This window comes from Pteropus medius, unplaced genomic scaffold, assembly GCF_902729225.1.
Source record: "Pteropus medius unplaced genomic scaffold, Ma_sr-lr_union100, whole genome shotgun sequence".
Classification (NCBI taxonomy): Eukaryota; Metazoa; Chordata; class Mammalia; order Chiroptera; family Pteropodidae; genus Pteropus; species Pteropus medius.
In genome coordinates, this window is record NW_024351730.1 from 40,194,007 (window position 1) to 40,215,391 (window position 21,385).

The 21,385-nt window shown below is 32.9% G+C and overlaps 1 pseudogene; it reads right to left on the minus strand.

Annotated features, from left to right (window-relative positions):
* Positions 1-4,290: 4,290 nt before the first annotated feature.
* LOC120588405 (uncharacterized) lies at positions 4,291-4,409 on the minus strand (annotated as a pseudogene).
* Between the last annotated feature and the right edge of the window lie 16,976 nt (positions 4,410-21,385).

Genomic DNA, 21,385 nt, shown 5'->3' on the forward strand with positions numbered 1-21,385 from the left:
GTTTAGATTATGTTCTAAGAAAGAAAAGCAAGTTTCCGGACTCCTGATGAAGGTATGGAGAGGGTTTTAAATATTTTCTATATAGGATTCCATGAAGAAAGCATTTAAATGATAGTAACTATGCTAATGAATGTGAAATTGGACTTAAAGTTTCAGTTAATTGAAAGGTAAGAAAACTCTATAAGCCTTGCTTTGAACTTGGCCACAACTACAGTAATTTTAATTATTAGTTTTATTGTTAAGCTATTTACTCAAGGTACATTTGAAATATTGGTTAATTTCCCTCAATGTTCAATCATAGTTTGTTCTTTGTCTCTTATTATGGATAGAGAGAAAGAACATATATGAATATGAATGCAGAGCATGAAAACAGAGAAGGCACAAGGGAAGTTAGTGGGAAACTAGGAGCTGCTGATGATCATAACAGACTTAGGTTAGGTACATTGAAGCCTTATTTTCTAAATCATTTTTCATTTGGTGGTATTTGATTTGTTTAACAAGAACATTTTTACATCATCGTAGTCTGAGTTTTCTCATCCAGAAAATACTGCAACTATAAGGCACACTCTTTGAAGTCTCCAAGACCAAATTATGGTGGCTTAGTTCTAATGACAGCCTTTCCTCCTGTGTGTTATGTAATTTTGTCTGAGGTAGAGCTACACATCTTGTATCTTAGTGTCTCTGTTTCCAAGAGAAGGCAAATGCATTCTGTCACTTACTTGCAGTACACCGAATCAATAAAGCACACTTACGTCTCTATAAACTTGGGTAGTAGTATGATTTTAGAGCATTTCCCTTCACACGGAATCTCTGAATAAGGGGTAAGTTATTGCCATTCCACATTCTTTTCATCTCCCCAGTCTTTCCTTCCTTTGCCTTTTCAAGCACTGTGTTAACCTCTCACTTATATTCACGTAATTTAAGTCAGCACTGAACTCTTAATTTTTTCATTCCCAGGTATTTGTTACTTCAACATCACCATTACTATCATATACTGAGTGCCTAATATGTACAGGGCATTTTCAAATCATAGAATAAAGTGGGTTTGAGGGGAAATCCACTTTTCTCCTACAAGTCAGAAGCTTGATTAAGGGTGCCTCATAGAACAGTATTTAGTCATGATGAGTTACAGAAAATCCTTTTTAAAATGAACTTATTTTTTAGAACTAAAACATTTATTAAATGCACATGGAGGTCGATGTATAGAGCATAGAGCTTGATGTTATAATATTTTTTTATTTTTCTATTGGAGTTGAAATTCAGTATCATTTTATATTAGCTTCAAGTATACAGCACAGTAGTTAAATATTTATACAATTTACAAAGTGACACCTCCCTGCCCCCAACAAGTCTTGTACACATCCATGGCACCTTGCATAGTTATTACAATATTATTGGCTATATTCCCTATGCTGTACTTTACATCCCTGTGACTATCTCGTAATTACCAATTTGTACTTCTTAATCCCTTCACCTTTTTCACCCAACCTCCCAACCCACTTTCCATCTGACAATCATCAGTTTGTTCTCCGTGTCTATGAGTCTGTTTCTGTTTTGTTTGTTCATTTGTTTTTATTCCTTTAGATTCCACATATAAGTGAATTCATATGATATTTGTCTTTCTCTGTCTTCCTTATTTCACTTAGCTTAACGCTCTCTAGGTCTGTCCATGTTGTCACAAATGGCAAGGTTTCAATCTTTTTTATGACTGAGTAATATTCCATTATATATATATTCATATCTTCTTATCCAATTGTTCACTGATGAGCACTTAGGCTGCTTTTATATCTTGGCTATAGTAAAAAATGCTTCAATGAACATAATAAGGATGTGTATATCTTTTTAAATTAGTTTTTTTGTTTTGTTTTGTTTTGTTTTGTTTTTATTTCAGATAAATAACCAGAAGCGGAATTGCTGGGTCATAAGGTAGTTCATAAGGTCATAATATTTTGAGAAACCACCATAGTGGCTGCACCAATTTACAATCCCATCACCAGTGTACAACGGTTCCCTTTTCTCCACATCCTCAACAATACTTGTTTATTGATTTATTGATGACAGCCATAATGAAAGGTATGAGGTGATATCTCATTGGGGTTTTAATTTGCATTTATCTAATGATTAGTGATGTTGAGCTTCTTGTCATGTCTATTAGTCACCTGTATAAGCACATTTTTAAAAAGGAAATGTTACGTGGTGTATCCCCCCACTTTTCTATGACCAAGTATTAATAATACCACATTTTACTTCTTCCGCACTATGACCAAAGAGATAAGTCTGTTCCTACTTGAGAGGCATATGCAACAGACTTTTCAAATAATGGAAAGTATATGTACCAATATATTCCTGTGCACTTTTTCTCTTCCCACTGGTCCCTATAAAGTGGAAGAACATTTTTCATTTTAATCACATTGCTTCTCTAGTTCACAAGAGCTATTTGACAGAGGCTTTAAAAGCCGGAAATAAAGTGCACACTGTTATTTTAACAAATTCCATTCTTTCAGGCAGAGCAGCAAAAGGACTGGAAGGGCAATTTATTCCAACCTCTTTATCAGATGCCTCCCACACTTTAATAGATACTCAATTTCTCACAAGAAATGGCTGTTCTTCAGACCAGACGTACTCTTAAGAGACTTCATCTCCACCATCATTCAAAGAATACATTGTGGGGTGTCAATAAATTTTAATTTGATCCACTGACTACCTGATATTTTTAAACATTCTTGCCTTTTTACCCAATTATCATAATTACTATAGAATCTGGTTCATTCTTCCCTTCTTAAATTATTACTAATTCTACCTTGCATTCTTTTTGTGGAGCTTCACATCCAGATACATCTTCCAAAATACTCTTATTCCAACAAACTGAGAAGAAAGGAACCTAATGTAGATCAGCACAAAGACACAGGTTTTTGAGACGATGATAAAAAGACCATTTCAAAGAAAACAAAATACGTGATCAGTTTACTTCAAGAGTGTCAAGTCATGAAAGGCAAGGTGAGACTAAGAAACTGTTACAGACTAAAACAGACTAAGGAAAAATCACAACTATATTCCTGGATATAATCCTGGGAGTAAAAAAAAAAAAAAAGAAAAGAAGGACATTGGTGGGAAAAATGATAAAAGTCAAATAAGTTCAATACAGTAATAGTTAATAATGTTATATTCATGCTTAATTTTTTCTGATCTTGCCACTCTGCTGTGGTTATGTAAAATGATAATATTAGGGAATGTGAGGGTGAGGAATATAAGGAAATTATTCAATTTTTTTGCAACTTTTTCTGTATTTCTAACATCAGTTCAAAATTAAAGATAAATTGAAAAATTTTTAAAAATTGAAAGCCTATGTATAAATTAAGATCACATTCTAAAAGTTTTGGTTGAAGCCTGAATTTCAGGGGAAATGAGAATCTAAAGAAAGAAATAATTAGACAAACATATGTAAAATGTGTCTCCATAATAATCAAGCTTCACTTTTTAGCAGAACCACCTAAATGAGTCATCTAACAAGTTCTGGAAAAAGAGCAGAATAAAGCGTCACGTTTGAAGAGCAGAGAGCAGGGAAGCATGGTTCCTCAGTTTTCTTCAACATTCTCAACAAAAGAGCAAAGAGAGCAAGCCTGAGAAAGCAGCAAGCCAACGGCGGCCATTCTGTGAGTGCTTCCCCTCCCACGCCTTCACCCTCACTCCCATTTACTGTGCTCTTCTTATAAGCAAAACCACTTGTCACCGTAACACAGTATCATTCAGTTGGAGGATTTGAAACACCTACCAATATTTTAACATTTATGTAAATACAAAGTACCAATGAGTATATATTCTTAGAAAAGTTTTAGTTGTTAATAAACGGCACATTGAAATTGCTTAGCAGAGTACAGTTCCAAAGTATTTTGACACATATTATATCATCACAACATCCTTATAAAATATCGATATATCTATTTTTCAATATGAAAAAATAAAGTTTCACAAGGTTATTAATTGCATAATCTGCATATGGCAACAACTTTTTTTTGGTTTGAATGCAGAGCTGCTCTGAGGGCATAGTAAACTGCATAGCCTATGTCTCTGTAGGGGAGGAAACTGACGCTCAGCTCTTAGCTGGTTGTCAAGTAGGACTATAGGCCTAATGTGATCATATCTTCAAGGTTTTCAAGAGACAAACAAAATTGTATCTTATTTTTAATTTTGTTGTTGTTGTTGTTTTTGGCAAGGCAACCCTTGCTTGACTTCACAGATTGCAAGAACCTTGTCAGTTTACAATCCCTTATTTATTTTATTTTTTTTTTACACCTACGGCACCTGGTCCTCCTAGGTGGTCTCCCATCCAAGTACTAACCAGGCCCAACCCTGCTTAGCTTTCGAGATCAGACGGGATTGGGCTTGTTCAGGGTGGCATGGCCATGGACTGAAAAACAAAATTTTATAAATAAAATTTATCAACGAAAAATTTAGTTTCTTATTTCTATTTCTACTCTGACAGTAATGACATTTTCAAAATATATTTTTCTAGACACATTACTACATTTATTTCCTCATCAACTCTCACTTGAAGATTAAAAAGTAGGATAAAGTATGGCTATTTTATTACAGCTGTTCTGAAATACAAAATATTTATATTATGTAAATATTATGTGATATTTCCCAACTTTTAAGTTTTTTAAAAAACTTAATTTAAAAAAAAAAAATAAAGCACCATACATGCCAAAACTTGTGGGTCAAACAAAATATCTGAATTATACTTTCTGTAAAAATTCTTGAGAATTTTTGAAGAAGAAGAAACAATATAAACAATCCTGCAATAATTTATCTCTCAATGATTTCATTGGTTTGTTACCAGGATCAAGTGAGAAAATGCATAAGAAAGGGGTGGTATTTTTTTAAATGCTTTATGCTTTACATAGGTAAGAAATTATTACATTTGTATTTTATTTTACTTTATGAAAAAAATGATAGTAATCCTGAAACTTTGCCCTGGAAGTTCATAAAATACCCCAATATTTTATCCCAGATGAGTAAAAGAGTGTACAGAGGCTTCAAACACAGGGCTGAGTTAGTTTCTATGGATTTGTGCCTTCATGCTTACAAAACAAATAGGAATAAACAATATCATTAGTTGTAGTAATATTTAAAATATTGTTCCGTACTGGAAAAAAGTATAATAAAATAGACAAAATTTGTATACCTTGACTAAGCCTTTAAATCAGAGCCGATAAATGAATGCATATAGCTTGTAGAAACATGCATTTCAACAATAACCATTGTCACACAAATCAGAATAGAAATAATAAAAGAATAATATTTTGCTCAACAAACTAGACAATTTGTTATAAGATTAATAACTCTATAAAATTGACATGACTTTCGAAATGTGTAGAAATACCAGAAGACTAATGGAGAAAATTAAGCAAATATGTATATATCACTGCATTTCTTTACATGGTAAAAGAAATAAGGGCTTATTTTGTGGAGATGAACTTGGTAAATGGCTCTGAGACCATCCACAGTCCCTCATAGCACAGAGGGTTTCTCATGATGAACTTCCTACACTTTCGACCATTCCAAGAAAGTAGCATCTGAAGTGGTCTTAACCCCCGCTTGTTACAAAACTTTCCATTCAGTCTCTAGAACCAGACTGATTAGATTCTGAGCTCTGTCATTAACTGTGAGATGTAATAAGTTATTTAACTTTCTTATTCTCAGTTTCTTGATATATAAATGTTCGCTGTTAAAACTACATACCTCTTAGGTAATAAATATCCAAAACGGACTCCAATTTATTAACAAGGAATATTTTTAGATTTTGTGCTCTCAGAGATCGTATCTATTTTTCAAATAGAAAAGGAGATTCTACTCTGTATTGTCTACGACTGTATGTTATTTTGACAAAAAAAAGAAATATTCTTGTGTGGGTGTTGATAGTATTCAAAAAATTTATTATTCTCTTGACTTTGTTTAATTCTAAAAAGAGTCAATGCCATATGAATGTATGTTATATACTAAAAATTAAGTATTAATAAATTATATATTTAATCCTCACTATCTAAATGGGTTTTTTTCCCCCACAATATAATTGCTATTATTCAAAAATATTCTCTGTTAACAAAGTGGAGTCTATTTTAGATATTAATAACAACACTTGTTAGCAGTTACTTGGGAATTTGACTGTGTGTCAGTTACTGGGCTAAGCGTAGCACACACAACACTGCATTTATGAAAATATAAAAGCAGAAACTTGGGAGTTGGTAGCCTAAGGTCAAATCTTGACTGTGCTACTTCTTACCTGAGTGACTAAGGGGAAATTATGACCTCTTTGGGTCTCAGTTTGCACAGCTGTAATATGGATCGTATGTATAGGGTTATTATAAAGATTAATCTAGTTAATTAGAGCTTTTGAATCAGTGTCTGACACATAAGAAGCACAGGCTATTATTATTATTATTATTATTATTATTATATAATTTAATTTGAGGACTTTTGTTTCATTTTCAGAACCACTATAGTAGGTTTAGTAAAATATTTTTCAACGAGAAGACCCGAATTTCAATTCCAGATCCAAATTCTCATATCTGTTGTGACCTTGGTTGAGTCATATGACTTCACTGAGCTTTAATTTACCCATCTGTAAGTACGAATAGCAATATCTGACTAATGGGCCTATTATTATTGTCAAATGGAATAATAAAAATTCCTCATATGGTATAAAGCCTATATGAAAATATAAGTATCTTCTTATATAAACATAGAAAAATGAGTATTCATTGTCTTGCCTTTTCAGAATATCTCTCTCACTCTCAACCTGTGAATGAAGGGTTTCAAAACTACAAACCCCAGATCACAATGGTTCTTGCATCTGTTCAAAGGTACATGGCACCTAGCAAGAAATATTTAAAGTAGCTGCTCTCTTGAAGAGCAATATATAATTTGGAACAAGTTCTTCCCTGTGCAAAAATCAAATAATGATATACATTTCCCAATGCACAGGAGGGGAAAGAAATTACAGCCTTTTCTCAACCCTGAGATTTTCTCTTGTACGTTTTTTTCTTAAACCTTTCCTTCCTGCTAGAGAACCTGAAAATGATAAAATAAATTGTTGAGTATCAAATGCACATAAATTAAAAGCCTCAAACTCAGCCATCCTTTTTCTTTGGCAGCAAATTTTATGATTGATACATATACTTGAGGTTTCATTCTTACATTGTGTTGATAAAATGTCATGTTTTTCTGTTATTTAATGGTTATGACACTGGGTAGAAATGTTTCAGGCTAAAATATCATTCACCAAGGAGAACCACTTATGTGGTGTTTCCTACACTGGACAGAGGATTTTTCAGTGATTAGGTGGGCTTTTACCAATCCAAGTAGAAATTTTCTTTACTTGAGATAGAAAAATTTAAATGACTATGTAAAGTGAATTATATCATTAACTAACACTTATTATTTCCCAGCAATTCTGGAAACCATATAGTGGTGTTCTAATTTTTTAAAAGTCTAATTTTTAAAAAGCAGTCACTAAATTACTACTGAAAATTCTTCATCAGATATGATGGACAAAATTTTTTCTGACAGTATTTCAGAATTTATGTGAAACTCTTGTCAGTGGAGACGTGATTGGATGGTGTTTTGAAATTGCATTTGGTTACATAATTCTTCTAATTATTTTCTTGTGGTATACTCCTGAAAGTAGAAAAAGGTGTTCTTTGGACTCTCTGGACTGTTAGAAGCATGGTATTTCTTTGAAGTTTTCTGTTTCATTTCTTAAATTCATGTGAACTTTGCATTGGACTTCTTAACATAGGTGAATTTCTTTTTTAAAAAAATCAAATTTAAAAATAAAAATAATGAAATTATAAGTAATATGTACTAGGAAGATATCATGTTCATCATGCTTCAAGATAGTCTTCTCAAATTTTAATGTCTATATAAATCTCTTAGTAACTTCATTAAAATATAGATTCAGACACAGTGGTCTTGAGGAAGGCCTATGATTCTGTATTTCTGAAGGCTCTTGTGTGAGGATACTGTTGGTTCCCAGACCATGTTCTGAGAAGCAAGTTTTAAGGAGCAATTAAAAAAAAATCCAGATGAGTCTCATGAAGACTAGTTACAGAAGTATAAAATTCTGAAGAAATGTATAGATAATGCATAGGAGTAGTGATTTCTGAAATGTAAACAAAACACAAAAATTTCTCACTTTAAATTCTAGCTACTTATTTAAGTAATTTCAATTACTAAAAAGCTAACTGGTATCTTTAGTGTTATAGTGAATTGAACAGGTTCATTTATGCCCTTCCTGAGTAACACATCTCGTTTTTCCAATGAAGCAAGTTCTGCCACCTGGGCCCTAGCCGGAATCTAAGGATTAGAATCAGAATCCCAGGTTTGTCAAGTCCCAGAAATAGTAAATAATGGGGCCAGAATAATAGAAAATAATGACTCCAGAATTCTTACAGGCTAACCTTTATTTTCCTTTGCTATAAACTTTAGCATCTACATTGCAAAGGCATTAAAAATGGCAAAAGTAATTGCAGTATGTTAAATATTATTTTATTGAACTTATGTTGATAGCATATTTCTTTGTAAGTACCTAAAGTATTGATAATATGTTGAATTCAATACAATTTTTTAGTATGTTCTAAAATAAAGCAGCAGAATTCCATAACATCTAACAAAAATAATGGATAACAACGAGTCTCAGAAACCCTGACTTGGTGTTAACCTGTTACAAAATTCGGAATAATTATATTATAAGAAAAATGAGGCTTTGAATTCACACCGAAATTATTTATTGAGGTATTATAGAAGAACTCTGCTACTTTGAATGGTTTTGACTACACGTGTTGAATTTTCCTGGTCTGGGCAATAGATGGTTATCTTTTTTCATAGTACCTTTCGTATTTGTGCTTTTGTGATAAAAGTATTGAATATCTAAAAATGTTACTATTTTTTACTATGTGTAAAATACTTAGGAAGTCAGAAAAATCATCTCACACAGTTATGCTTTTCTTTGAACCTTAGAATAGCTTCTGAAAATTTAGCTTGGGCAATTAGATCAGTGACAACTAAGGAAGAGAGAAGTTTAAAGAGTGGCTCAATAAAACCACTAAACTAGGCAAGTGGAAAATTGCATGTTGTTGCTTTGAGTTAGGTAAGCTATTACACACATATGTATGCACATATCTATTTTCTATGTGTATTAATTTGAAGTTCTTGACTTCTATTTGACCCTTTCTATAGCTCCTTATTTAAGCAATCTGGTATTTGGTTTCATTTCTTTTATCCCTAGACAGCATTTCTCAGAGTGAGATTTCCCTCATCTCATTTTAATATCATTTAGTATTTATGAAAGGTGCCCACTAGTCATGCTCCAAAGTGAAAATCCTGTATGAGCCCTCTGGAAGCATTTAAACTAACCTAGATAACACTAACTCGAATAAATACAAGCCTGATGTGCATACAGTCAGATAGCAATGTGCAACAGATTATTCCATTTTGATTATTTGTGTGATTCACGCACCACCAGGATGTGCGGTAGACCATGGTGTTTAACCTGGAGTGCACAGGCCCAAGAACTGATTTCAGGGTTCAATAAAATGGCTGGAATTAGGTGCAAAGTTTGTGTTTATGTGTCATGTGTATATTTCTTGATAGAAGAGTTGTTGTTTTCAGGAGCTTCCCAAAGAGGTTAAAAGCCCCCAGAAAAGATTAAGAAACACTGTCTTAAACCAAGAGATATCTAGTTTGGCATTTAAATGTGTGTTTAGATCAGCCCTAAAGATCTTTGAGAGGACAGAAAATACTAGTATTTGTTGAACTACATGAGACAAGCACTGTCACTTGCTTTTCATATCTCATGAAATCTTGGCTACACTTCTGTGAGATGATTTTCCTTTACTTCATTTCACAGTTAAAAATTTGAGCGTCAGAAAAAATTAAATACTTAACTATTACACCTCGACATTTATTAATGTAATTATCTGTGCTAGCCACTATTTCATGCATTATTTCATTTAATCCTCACAGCAGCCCCCTATGAGGAAAGTGTTATCTTTATTTAATAGATGAGTAACTGAAATTTAGAAATTTAGGAATTAAACTTACTCAAAACTATACAATTGTGGAATGGCAGAACAAAGATAAAATCAAACATATGAAACAAATTCTATGCCCATAATTACTACTTTATATTAGATAGGACTCAAAAAATCCATACTATTTTTATTAAAGCACAACTCCTAAGAAAGTAAAATTATAATTCAGTTATATTTTATCAAAATAATTTTATATCTTAAAGGGGATGAACAGTAAAAGAGAATGAAATTTTGGAAAACCTGTAAGAATTAAGTCAAATTCTTGAGATGAGTTCAGGATATTCTTATATGCTTAGAACTTTAGAGTTTAAGAGAAAGAATCTTAATACATTCTAGCTCAACATTCTCCAATGTTGAGTCTCTTCTACCCTATATTCATCAATATCCAGCTTTTGCTTAAAATTCTCAATGTGTAGGAAACTCACTATCTCTCAGATAGCCCATCATAATATTTTTAATTTTTATAATAAAAATTATATAGGGAATAAATTATTTTCTGAAATGAAATACAATTTCAATAGGTGGGGTAACCCAAACATCAACTCATTCAGAGCAAGTAGATGTTCTCTTCCCATTTTCATTTCCCTTGAGTAGCTATCCTTTTTTATTTAGGTTTAATATATCCTTTTTGTTTCAAGACTGCTTTTATTGACAGAAATCATAAGTGCAAAATGTCAAAGTTCTGTATTCTTTATCATTGACTACCAGCAACAAGGCTATCCTTTCTTTGACTTCATTTTACCATATATGACTTTTAAAAGCCTTTTCCTTTGGTTGCCCTTCACACTACGTGTACACAATATTCATCAAACATTTATTAAGTTTTCTAATTTATAATAAGCACTCTGTTAGGTGCAGAAGACAAAGACACATTTCCTTTCCTCGAGGAGACCATAATCTAATGGTGGAGATGGTAGTGGACATATGAGTGGCAATGATGCATTTCTACAGAGTACAGAAGAATGCCATATCAAACAGGCTGTAGGTCTCCAAGAGGAGATGAGTTCTGGAATGCTTATTTGAGGCTCTGTTCTTCCTAACGTCATTCTCACTATACCATGTCAGTCTTCAGTAATTGCCTTGAGTTATAGGACTTTCTTCCAATCTTTGCTACATGTTTCCTTGAGCTACTTGTACAGTCAGGCAGCTTTGTTAGGGAAAGTAACCTTTCTCTTTCTCATCAGAATCAATTTTATTGCAGAATTAGAATTACATTAGTGATAACATTTTCAACTTTTAGAAGTCTCATGACACATTCTTATTCATGAACCTCATGTTTGTTTAGTTGACAAAAATATCAGGATTAAAAAAACCTTCTACCTCCCTTCTAATTGCTCCATTTTTTTCTCTAATGTTTTCCTATGTTAATTGTCAGGGTCACCCTCAGACAGGTGGTACATTGGCATAAAACAAATGAACAGATCGGACTAGGAGAAAATGATGGCAGTGAATTATGAATAAACTGAACACAAATTGCTAATAAGAACATGTTACTTTGCCAAGTGTGAAAATAAAATATAAAAAGTGAAAAACACCTTCTGATTTTTAATCTGTCTTTAAGCCTTGATTATGATTGATCATGTCTCTGATATAATCTAGTGATAATGTAAGCTTTGTGTCAACTCTTTTTTATCCATTTAAACCTTTAGTAATATAATTTTCTCATTTTTTCTCCCCATAATATTTGCAACTCAAGCTTCTACACAAGTCATGGTGGAAGCCCTTTGTACCCTGTGGTTCTGCCTATGCCATTTAAAGTCTCTTCAATAGAGGAGGGCTTTTTAAGCCATATTTAATAAAGAAAAAAGCCCCAAATCACTAGAATTCTCAACCATCATCATCTTTCATATGTCAGAACAATTTAATTTTAGAGAAAATTATAGAATTTTGTTCAAATAATAATAGTAAGTATGGTGATCTGGCTCCATCTACTACTTTCTTCCAAATAACTAAAAGAGTTTTCATGAATATTATCTCATCTCAAAGATATGGAGGCATAGGTTTTTATGATCACCATTTTTTTTCCCTTAAAACATTTCTATAGCATTGCTATTGTCATTGTTTCTAAACTAGGTAATTGTCTTATCTGTCATAACCAAAAATGACATAGTATTTTGCTTTCGTCTCTTTTTTCTTCTCATACATGTTGTTTCCCAATATAATCTTTTGCCTTTTATAACAGTCCCCAGACCTGTATCACCATCACCATATTGTTAACATCCTTACGTAGAATCTAATCTCTTTTGGAGAATCAGCTTTTAGCTCCCTACGTTCTTTATTTTGCTCATTATCTATTTCGAGCCAAATAATCCAGTAAAATTCACTAAATGACATAAAATAATTTGCTTGTGATAGCTGATTATATTAAATTGAATAATAAAATATTTTTCTATATACTTCTTAAATTTAAAAACATAATTTAGGTTTGTTTTTTTAATACAGAGGGAATACAAAATCAATTGTCCCTTACCTTAGTCCAGTACCCTTGTGACAGCTTATCCTCACTCTTAAACATATTAAAAATACATGTGATATCTGCAAAAGAGTAATTTTCATATCCACCTTCTTGCTTTGATAGAATCTAGCCAAGGTGTCTAGGCTTCACTTTCCCAAGTAAATTCTAGGGATATTGTCACCTAAATCAGAAAAAGGCAGTGCTCTTCTGCGTGTGGAAACGTAACTTTTCTAAATCTCATTAGAATGTATTCTGTTTGAGAACAGGCAAAGAAGTGGTGGAAGATGACAAAATAAGCTCCAGAAAGGAAGGCACTAAAGCAAGCAATCTGGTGTCATTAATGTGAGAGCTGTCAGGAATGTAGCTTGTAATAACAAGAACAGATAGAGCTTTTTTCAAAGCCTGAACTTAAAGCTTCAACAGTAAGCAGGGAAATGGCATTTACATTGAGATGTAAATTGCATCCAATGACACTTTCATTTATGTAAGATGGGTTTATTTTGGTGTTTAGAAATATAAATTGAAATCCTATGTTTTCTCTTAGAAAGACTGCATAGAAAGTAAAACTTAGACTTGTTCCTGACACATCAGAAATATGCAAAGGCCATTTTACTGCCTAAATGTTAGTATTAATATAGTTCAAAGGTAATCCTGTTTAATAGGAAACCTAAATTAGTAAGATTATTTCTAAATTCTCTTGGAAAGGCCATTGCTTTTGAGGCAGTGGAAAAATCTATAAAAACAGTAAAGCTTTTCACACAGAAATATGCAGACACTTCTCTCTTACTCCTGAACATTAGGTAAACAGTCTCACAATTATGTACCCTAGGGACAAGTGATGCATTTCACAGAACTTAAAGACTGAAAGAGAATATGAAATGCCAATAAATTTTGATTCTTATCTACAGGCACAAATAGGTTATGGGATTTTTCCCCCATACAAGTTTCTAGGGAAGATGATTCTTTAATCTCCGGGGTATTGTATTAAAGTAGTTACAACATTTAACAGAAGGATGTTTTGAAGACCAACCCTAACCTTAACTCCTTCCATTTAGTACACTGACTAAAAGCTTCCTCAATGGGAACCTAAAACAACAATCATCATATCCTGTACATTTGTATTTGTCCCTTTAATAACTCTACATAATTCTATCATAGCACCAATCACACTGAACAAAGTTACCTATCTCTCTCACACACTGGATTGGACACTCTTTAATGGCAGATAGTATATCTTCTGAGCTTATCTCAGTATCTGGAACATAGTAGCCATTTAATAAAGGTTGTTACATTATGTTTGTTATGTTATATACACTATATTTTAGCTAAATTCTCTCAAGCACTTCAGATATTAAGAGGAGTTATTTCTCAAACTCTTTCTGGAATTCAGCAACATTTATTACTAACAGCACTCCAATAACTGTTTTGTGATTATGATAATAATGCAAAATACAGTTTGTGAGTGCTTTGCCATTATTTTCAAGACCCAGTAAGTCATCATGTCATATTTTATAGTACAGTCTTTGTGACTGGCTGGTATATAGTCTATGAGATAATTTGGGGGGAGTAAGTGCAGCTGGGTACAAACCACACTATGTGTGTGATTCCACTCCAACCTCCTGGTATAAGCCCAGTTATTTTTAAATAAAAATAATCAGGGCAACTCTATTTAACAATAAAAAATAGGCAAATATTAGTAACAGCAGTAGTTTAAAAAGACAGAGATAATGTCAAACCTATTTCCAGAAGTCGCATTCTCATTGCTTAGAGACCGTGGCAATTCTCCCCTAGGTGACAGCTGATCACACCCTCCCCATCACCTTTCCAACTGTGGCATCTTAATGACTTGGGTAAATCTTGCACTGGTCTTGCTGAAGCAAGGGTATTCCAGAATAACATGGAACTCTCCCAACTATAGTTCCATCATGATCAAGATAGTTTATTCATTTTTAACTAATTTTTTAAGCCTTTGTCATACATCAGATATTTTTCTAGATACTATATGATTAATACAAAAAAAAAAATCTTAACTATGTAGTTTACATCTAGTACCAACAGACAATAAATATATATGCAATAAATATACAGTAAATTAGATGGTGATATGTATTATGGAGGAAAATAAACAGGCTAAGGTGACCATATAAATGATTGTGCGAAATGGGAGACTTTTGAACACAAAAGGAAGAAATATTTATAACACTAGTAGGCATAAGCTAGAACTGTCCAAAGTAACGAGGACATGTAACCATGGTAGGTGAAGAAGATAAGAAATGTGCTGGGGTGCAAGGAAATGCCTTAATTTTTAGGATCTAGAGACCTTAAAATTAAATAGCCAACCAATAGGTATTGAGTAGCAAGGACTGTTTAGAGCACATTCTCCATGAGTAACTCATTTGTCATTATTATAGCATTGTGAGGTAGGTGCTGTTATTGTTTCTTTTTGATGGGTCAGAAAAAATATGCATAGATACTTGAGAGCAGAGTTTTCCCATTAACTCTACTTTCATTACACCCTGGTTCTCTTGTCTCCTCTGGATCCCTTTCTCCATTAGCCTAAAGTACCCACACCTATATTTTCCCTCTCAAGGAGGCCTCTGCATGTGATTCAATAAGACACCATGCTAAGTAAGACATCAAAATTCGGTAAATTAAAATAATGATACTGAATTCTGACCACAATTACTGTGATTGTGAAGCGGGAGGAATATCTTTTCCATGGGTACTCCTTGGTGATTAAAGTCTTTGGATAGAGACACTGATGCTTTGGCCACAAAACAATGTTTTCTTTATCTCCGTAGCCTATCTCTCTGTATTGAGATTTGATGCATCACTTTCAATAGCACATGTATTATATTTTTTCATTTTTATATGTACAAAGAAAAGAAAAAATATAGTCAGTTATCAGACAGGCTTAGTTATGAAATAAAATCTGTGCCTATTTTTCTAGAGGTACTTTCAAGAACAAGTGTACCTTGGAATATTTCCTCTAAGCATAAATTATATTAGAAAGTTATTCCCTTAATTTAATGGTCAGAAATAAACATATGCTTTCCACATGAGTCAGTGGATATTGGCTTATTTACTACGTACTATAATTAAATCAATAAAACACAAGCAAGCCAAAAATGAGATATTGGGTTATTTATATTATACTAAAATAATAAATATTCTGGTAATATCTAGTGTTGCAAAAATATTATTGACCAACATTCAACAGAAAAGCATTATTTGGGGGAAGCTATATAGTTTGGTTATAACCATCTTTGTTCCAAAACGATCAGCACCTTCAATACACTAACAAAAGCAGAGTCGATAAACTTTGATCCAGCATCCAGGACACAAGAAAATCAATTCACAGAACAGGTAAGCAACAGTCCAGTGGTCACCAGAATGAAAGAAGATGAGACAGATATGGACAAATGAGCGAAACATACAGTGATGATGAAACGATTTAACCTGGGCAGCAACCAAACGAGAGAAAGAGCAGAAAAGAAAACAGCATTGTTGTTGTTGTTAAGAAAGAAAGAAAAACAGAAAGAAAAGAAAATTGTTGTTGAAAGCTGAATGAAGGAATGAAATGAAAATGAAGGAAGGAATGAAGAATGGAATGAAGCCGAAATAATGAAATGGTAAATGAAGGAATGAAATGAATGAATGAATGAATGAATGAAATATGAAGGAAAGCCGAAATGGAATGAAATGAATGAATGTAATGAAATAATGAATGAAATGGTACGAAGCCGAAATGAAATACGAAATGAAATGAAATGAAATAAACAGCCATATAAGTTGTTTGTCGAGAAAGAAAGAAAGAAAGAAAGAAAGAGAAAGAAAGAAAGAAAGAGAAAGAAAGAAAGAAAGAGAAAGGAAAGAGAGAGAGAAAGGAAGGAAAGAAGGAAGAAAGGATAACTGTATTGGCATAAATAAGCAAAAGCTTGAAACAAACTAAATGTTCCAAAATAAGATGAATTTATTCACTAAGTTATAGCAACTTTATAGAATGTTTTGTGGAAATTAAAAATATTTTGGAAGGTTGTGTGCCATCAAGGTAAAACAATCTGATGTAGAAATATTAAACTAAAAAAGAAGAAAAGACAAAGTTATATGTTATATAAATATCTTTGAGTACACCATGGGCATATTGCTGGGAATTGGAAGCAAATGAAAATGAAATAGATTAATTGAATTGTAGCATTGTAATTTTCAATGAGTTTTCATTATTATTAGAAAATTGTACAATAAATAAAATTGATTTTAAACTGGTGAGCCCAAGACTTATTCATGTCTTAGAGTCACCAGACAAGCAATTTATAGTTCTGAACTTTATAAAGGCCATGTAAATTAAATGGTAGTCTTTTATTATTATAATTGGATTGGTTTAAGGACTTATTTATCAGTTAATCATTTCTAACTTACACAGAATGGAGAAATAGAACACAATTGAGTAGAAAAATTGTTAAAGACTTTTGATAAGATCTGTAACAAATGTAGACTCTGATAAAGTGGTTTAATAAAAACATTTTTTAAGTAAAATTCAATGGTTTGACATCCAGTACACCTATTCATTTTGAAGGATGTCTGTAGAATTTACTGGTGCCTTGCAGAGAGATGAATCCATGATACTGAGATAAATAAATGTCTCTGATAATTCTTCACTGATAAAATTTGAAGTTTATTTGTGCTCCACAGCTCAGTTTTAAATTAATCACTCTGAAGTTCTGATAGTCTTTCTCAAGTGGAAGCTATATAAATAAATATACATATTTAAAATTGCTAGTTCTTTGCAAAAAAGTACTTTTTTAAAAAACAAGCAAGATTAATTATATTTATAAATTGAAATAAAGAAGTTAAGAAATTTTAAATGTATTATCTTTGCATAAAGACTATAAATTTTGTCATTCAATATCTTTCTAGAAAAACAGCTCTTTGGTTCCGATGTTTATAAAAACACTGCATGTATGTTCCTTTATAAAAAAAATCCTGCCTTATCAATGTTGAATAGAAAATTGAGAAAGTATTCATTGCCATTGTCTACTCTGGAAAGTAATGAATGAAAGCATATGCTGACTTGTGAATGAAAAATCACTGCAAGATATGTGTACGTAGGTGCTTTGGAAAGGGAATAGTATTGTATATATTTATATGTAGACACTGAATATTATTTGGTGCAAAATTTCCATTAAATTTAAACAAACGTTATGCTAGGCCTTGTGATATAACCTTTAAGATGTCTTATTTTCCAACTATCACTAAACTTAGTCATATTCAGCAAGGCAAATAATGCAAAGCTTCAGCAAGATGAATAATGAGTAAACACCTTCTGCTCTCAACAGTCTTAAGAAGACAGTCTGAAGCTGGCCTTATTCATCACGACAAGAGCCTGGAGGGGCATTTTCTAAGGGAATTTACTCATGCCGACAATCTTTTGAGGCCAGTTTATTATCAATGACTGCCTCCTTAGATCAAGAAACCCAACCCATAGTCATGCTCTGATTCAAACAAGGTTATTAATAACACATCTACCTTCATTGTCAACCCCTTGGAATCAATCCTTTCTCTGTCCAGAGTCTAGGGTCGGAGAACGAAAGGTTAGCAGGGAGGGTGTAAATCAGTTCCATTTCTATGTTTTCATTCTTCATGCACAAGTTTTTATTCAATAGTTAGTAGTTCAATTAGGACAATGTTAAAATATCAAAAACGATAATCATTTGGTTGGCACTTTTACTAGAATAGAGATCAGCACAATAGTAACCATGGGAATGAGCTCCATAGGAACCAATCAGAATGCCATTGTATGCCACTGAATGTGTATGTACATCACAAGACATTTTTCTGTAAAATTAACAGTGATGTTTATGGACAATTTGAGCTAAATAGCTAGTAAGCAAGCAAAATATAAAGTTCAAGGTAAATCAATATTTTTGATGTAATAGGAGTAAGAGTGTTCCGATATGTTTAACCTCCTGTGTAAGCTTTACTAATAAGAACATTTGCTTAGTACTTTCTATTAGGTTCTATTGCTACATTGATTGTGAAACCATAATAAAACCTTGTTGAGACTTTGTAACTAAATAAAATGTACTGATAAATGTAACACATAATGTGTGATGGCAACTCCTTTTTAAAGACCTCAGCAAATACATATGATCAATAAATAGACAGCTATTTCCTAAACACTATGTTAGGCATAATTGGTATCACAAAAGATGTAAATACATTCAACACAGTCTATTATATTGAGTTCATGTTATAGAAATATCCCTAATACCTGAAAGAATTTAAGTGGCACATGATGGTAGAGATAATAAACGATAGAGAAGTTCATGATATTTGAGTAGTAAAGCCATATTTAATGATAAGATGTATTTGAGTTAGGCCTAAATCAAGAATAAGAATCTGAAGAGGTAAAGAGGAGAAAAGAATGGTTTTGGGGGATACTATGTGCAAAGTCCACAGACAGTTGACAGATTGGGAGATTTCTGTAGTTTAAAAAAAAGACGAACTATTAAACATAGAATATGCAAAGAACCTAGGTGAATGAAAAAGACAAGAAGCCAAATATAGATAATAATGAAGTATCAAAGAGGAATCTAAAAGCATTCAACCTCATTATGAAGTAAGAAATGAAAACAATAGTAAATATGCATTTTGCAAACATTATTTTAGCAAAAATTAGAAAATCGGTTAATACCAAATATTGGTGAGGATGTTGGGAGCCAGATATGCTAAGGCATTACTGATGGGGATGTAAACAGTGCAGCCATTTGAGGAATTAATGAAATAACACTAGTGAGACCCTTTCACCAAAGAATTCATTCTTAGTTTCATACCTCAGAGAAACTAGTACACAAATACAATGTAAGGGTTTTGCTTTAGTGGCGGTGGTTATTTTCTGGGTGGTTATTTTCTGACAGCAGGGGGTTGAAAGTAAGTGTCTAAATAAGAAACTTAATGTAGGACTGAATAAAGTAAAATGTAATGGAAAAATCCCTGAACCATCTAAATGGGATACAGCTATTTTGATAAATCTTATATACATGTCGTTAAATTTAAACAAAAGGGAAGAAAAAACATCAGATTTCTAGTGCAATCTAATTTATGTTAATTTAAACTACTTACATATATTAAACAGTACTATAATACAATTTACAGAAATACATATATACTCAGAGGTATACGGCAAACATAAGTAAATATCTGTAAGTAGAGAGAGGATAATTGAAGTAGGATTTTGAGATGAAAGAAAAATAAAACTAAGATTGGCATTTGCAGAGACTGAAGATGAAAGAGACCTTAAACCGAGGAGCACTCAACTCTCAAGACCAAAAAGAACCAAATAGCCAGCAACAATGTTTGCTTGGCATATAGTTATAACTCAATGCAAAAGGAATCACATTTGGTTTGACATTATCTTATATTTCTTAACAAGTACTTTGTAAGACATGGCTTAAATCAGCAGAATTATAAGCCTAGTTGGGAGTTTAGAACCTTTGTGTTTTTCTTTTCTTAAATATAGATCTGAGAAAAGGAAGAAAAAATGAACTGGTTTCAGAGCATGCACTGCTTAGACAGCAATGGCTCTGGGATAAAAGACACTGATAGTAACAAGCCAAAGCTGAGGGAAAGGGAAATTGCCCAACTTCTTAAAGGGAATGTAGGTGAAACCACATTGACAACAGTGGGAATAATAGCTGGAGCAGGCGAATCTGTGCCATTCTAGCTCTTTACACATTCACAATAAAAGTTAAGAGTGAGAATATCTGGCTGCTGAGAAAAGGGTCACCTTTTACCTCTAATTTCTGCTGGTCAAGAACAATGCGCTGATCCTGAGCTGAGCAAGTATATGGTTCCCAAGGGGACCTTACCTTCACGTTTTTCAGGAAGTTGATGAAATGGCACAGTGAGGGGCAATCATTGTTCCCCAATACTCAATCCAATCTCTGAACTGTTTCCCAAGATTATTTTCTTTAAAGTCAGATGAACCCAGATACTGGCGTCATGAGCATCTTTAATTTTATTGCTTCAGTATCTGTTTGCTATTTTAATGGTGGCATGAAAACCCACCACAGATTCTTCCTCCAGCTCCTGTCCTGCTCAAATCTAACCCTAGAACATTTTGGGGGCTGTGTTACTCTCCCTTTTAAGCCTCACCCTTGGCACTTGCCTAAAATTTCATCTTCTGCCTCAAACCCCAACACGATTCCCCCATTCTTAACAAACCAATTCTATTAAAATGGTTAATGTCTCATGCTCTCAATCTGCTTCTGTGGTACAAGTCTGCCCACTGATCCTCCTTTTAAGCTGCAAACAGTTAGAGAGTTGTGAAGATGTTGTTATGATGCTTTTATGAGGAGCATGAATGGGGAAATAAACATAGAGGAGACTGCAGAGTATAGGGGATTATTTTATGTGAGAGATAAAATTGAATCTTCTTCTTTTTTCTTCAAATGGTATGGACCATTAATTGTTCTTATCAGATAAATGACCAGAATGTCCAACACCACTTGAGTAGTCTTTTGTCATGTCACTATGTAAAGGGAGGGTGTCAGGACACTGCATGAACTCAGACTGTCACAAAGAGGCATTATGATTATTGACTTTCTTGTGAGTTGCTTACAATGTTATACCTAATTACTATGCTGTACAATAATGATTATGTAGAGCATTAAATGTTTCATTAACATTTTATGTCTTTTATTTGATTAGTACAGCAAATTCTACTCATGTGTGCTCAGTGTTCATAGTTTATGTACAACGTGTTTTTGCCCACAGAGCTTGATACCCAGGGGTCGACATAAGGGAATTTACAAATATGTGTATTTTTTTTCAGTTCCTT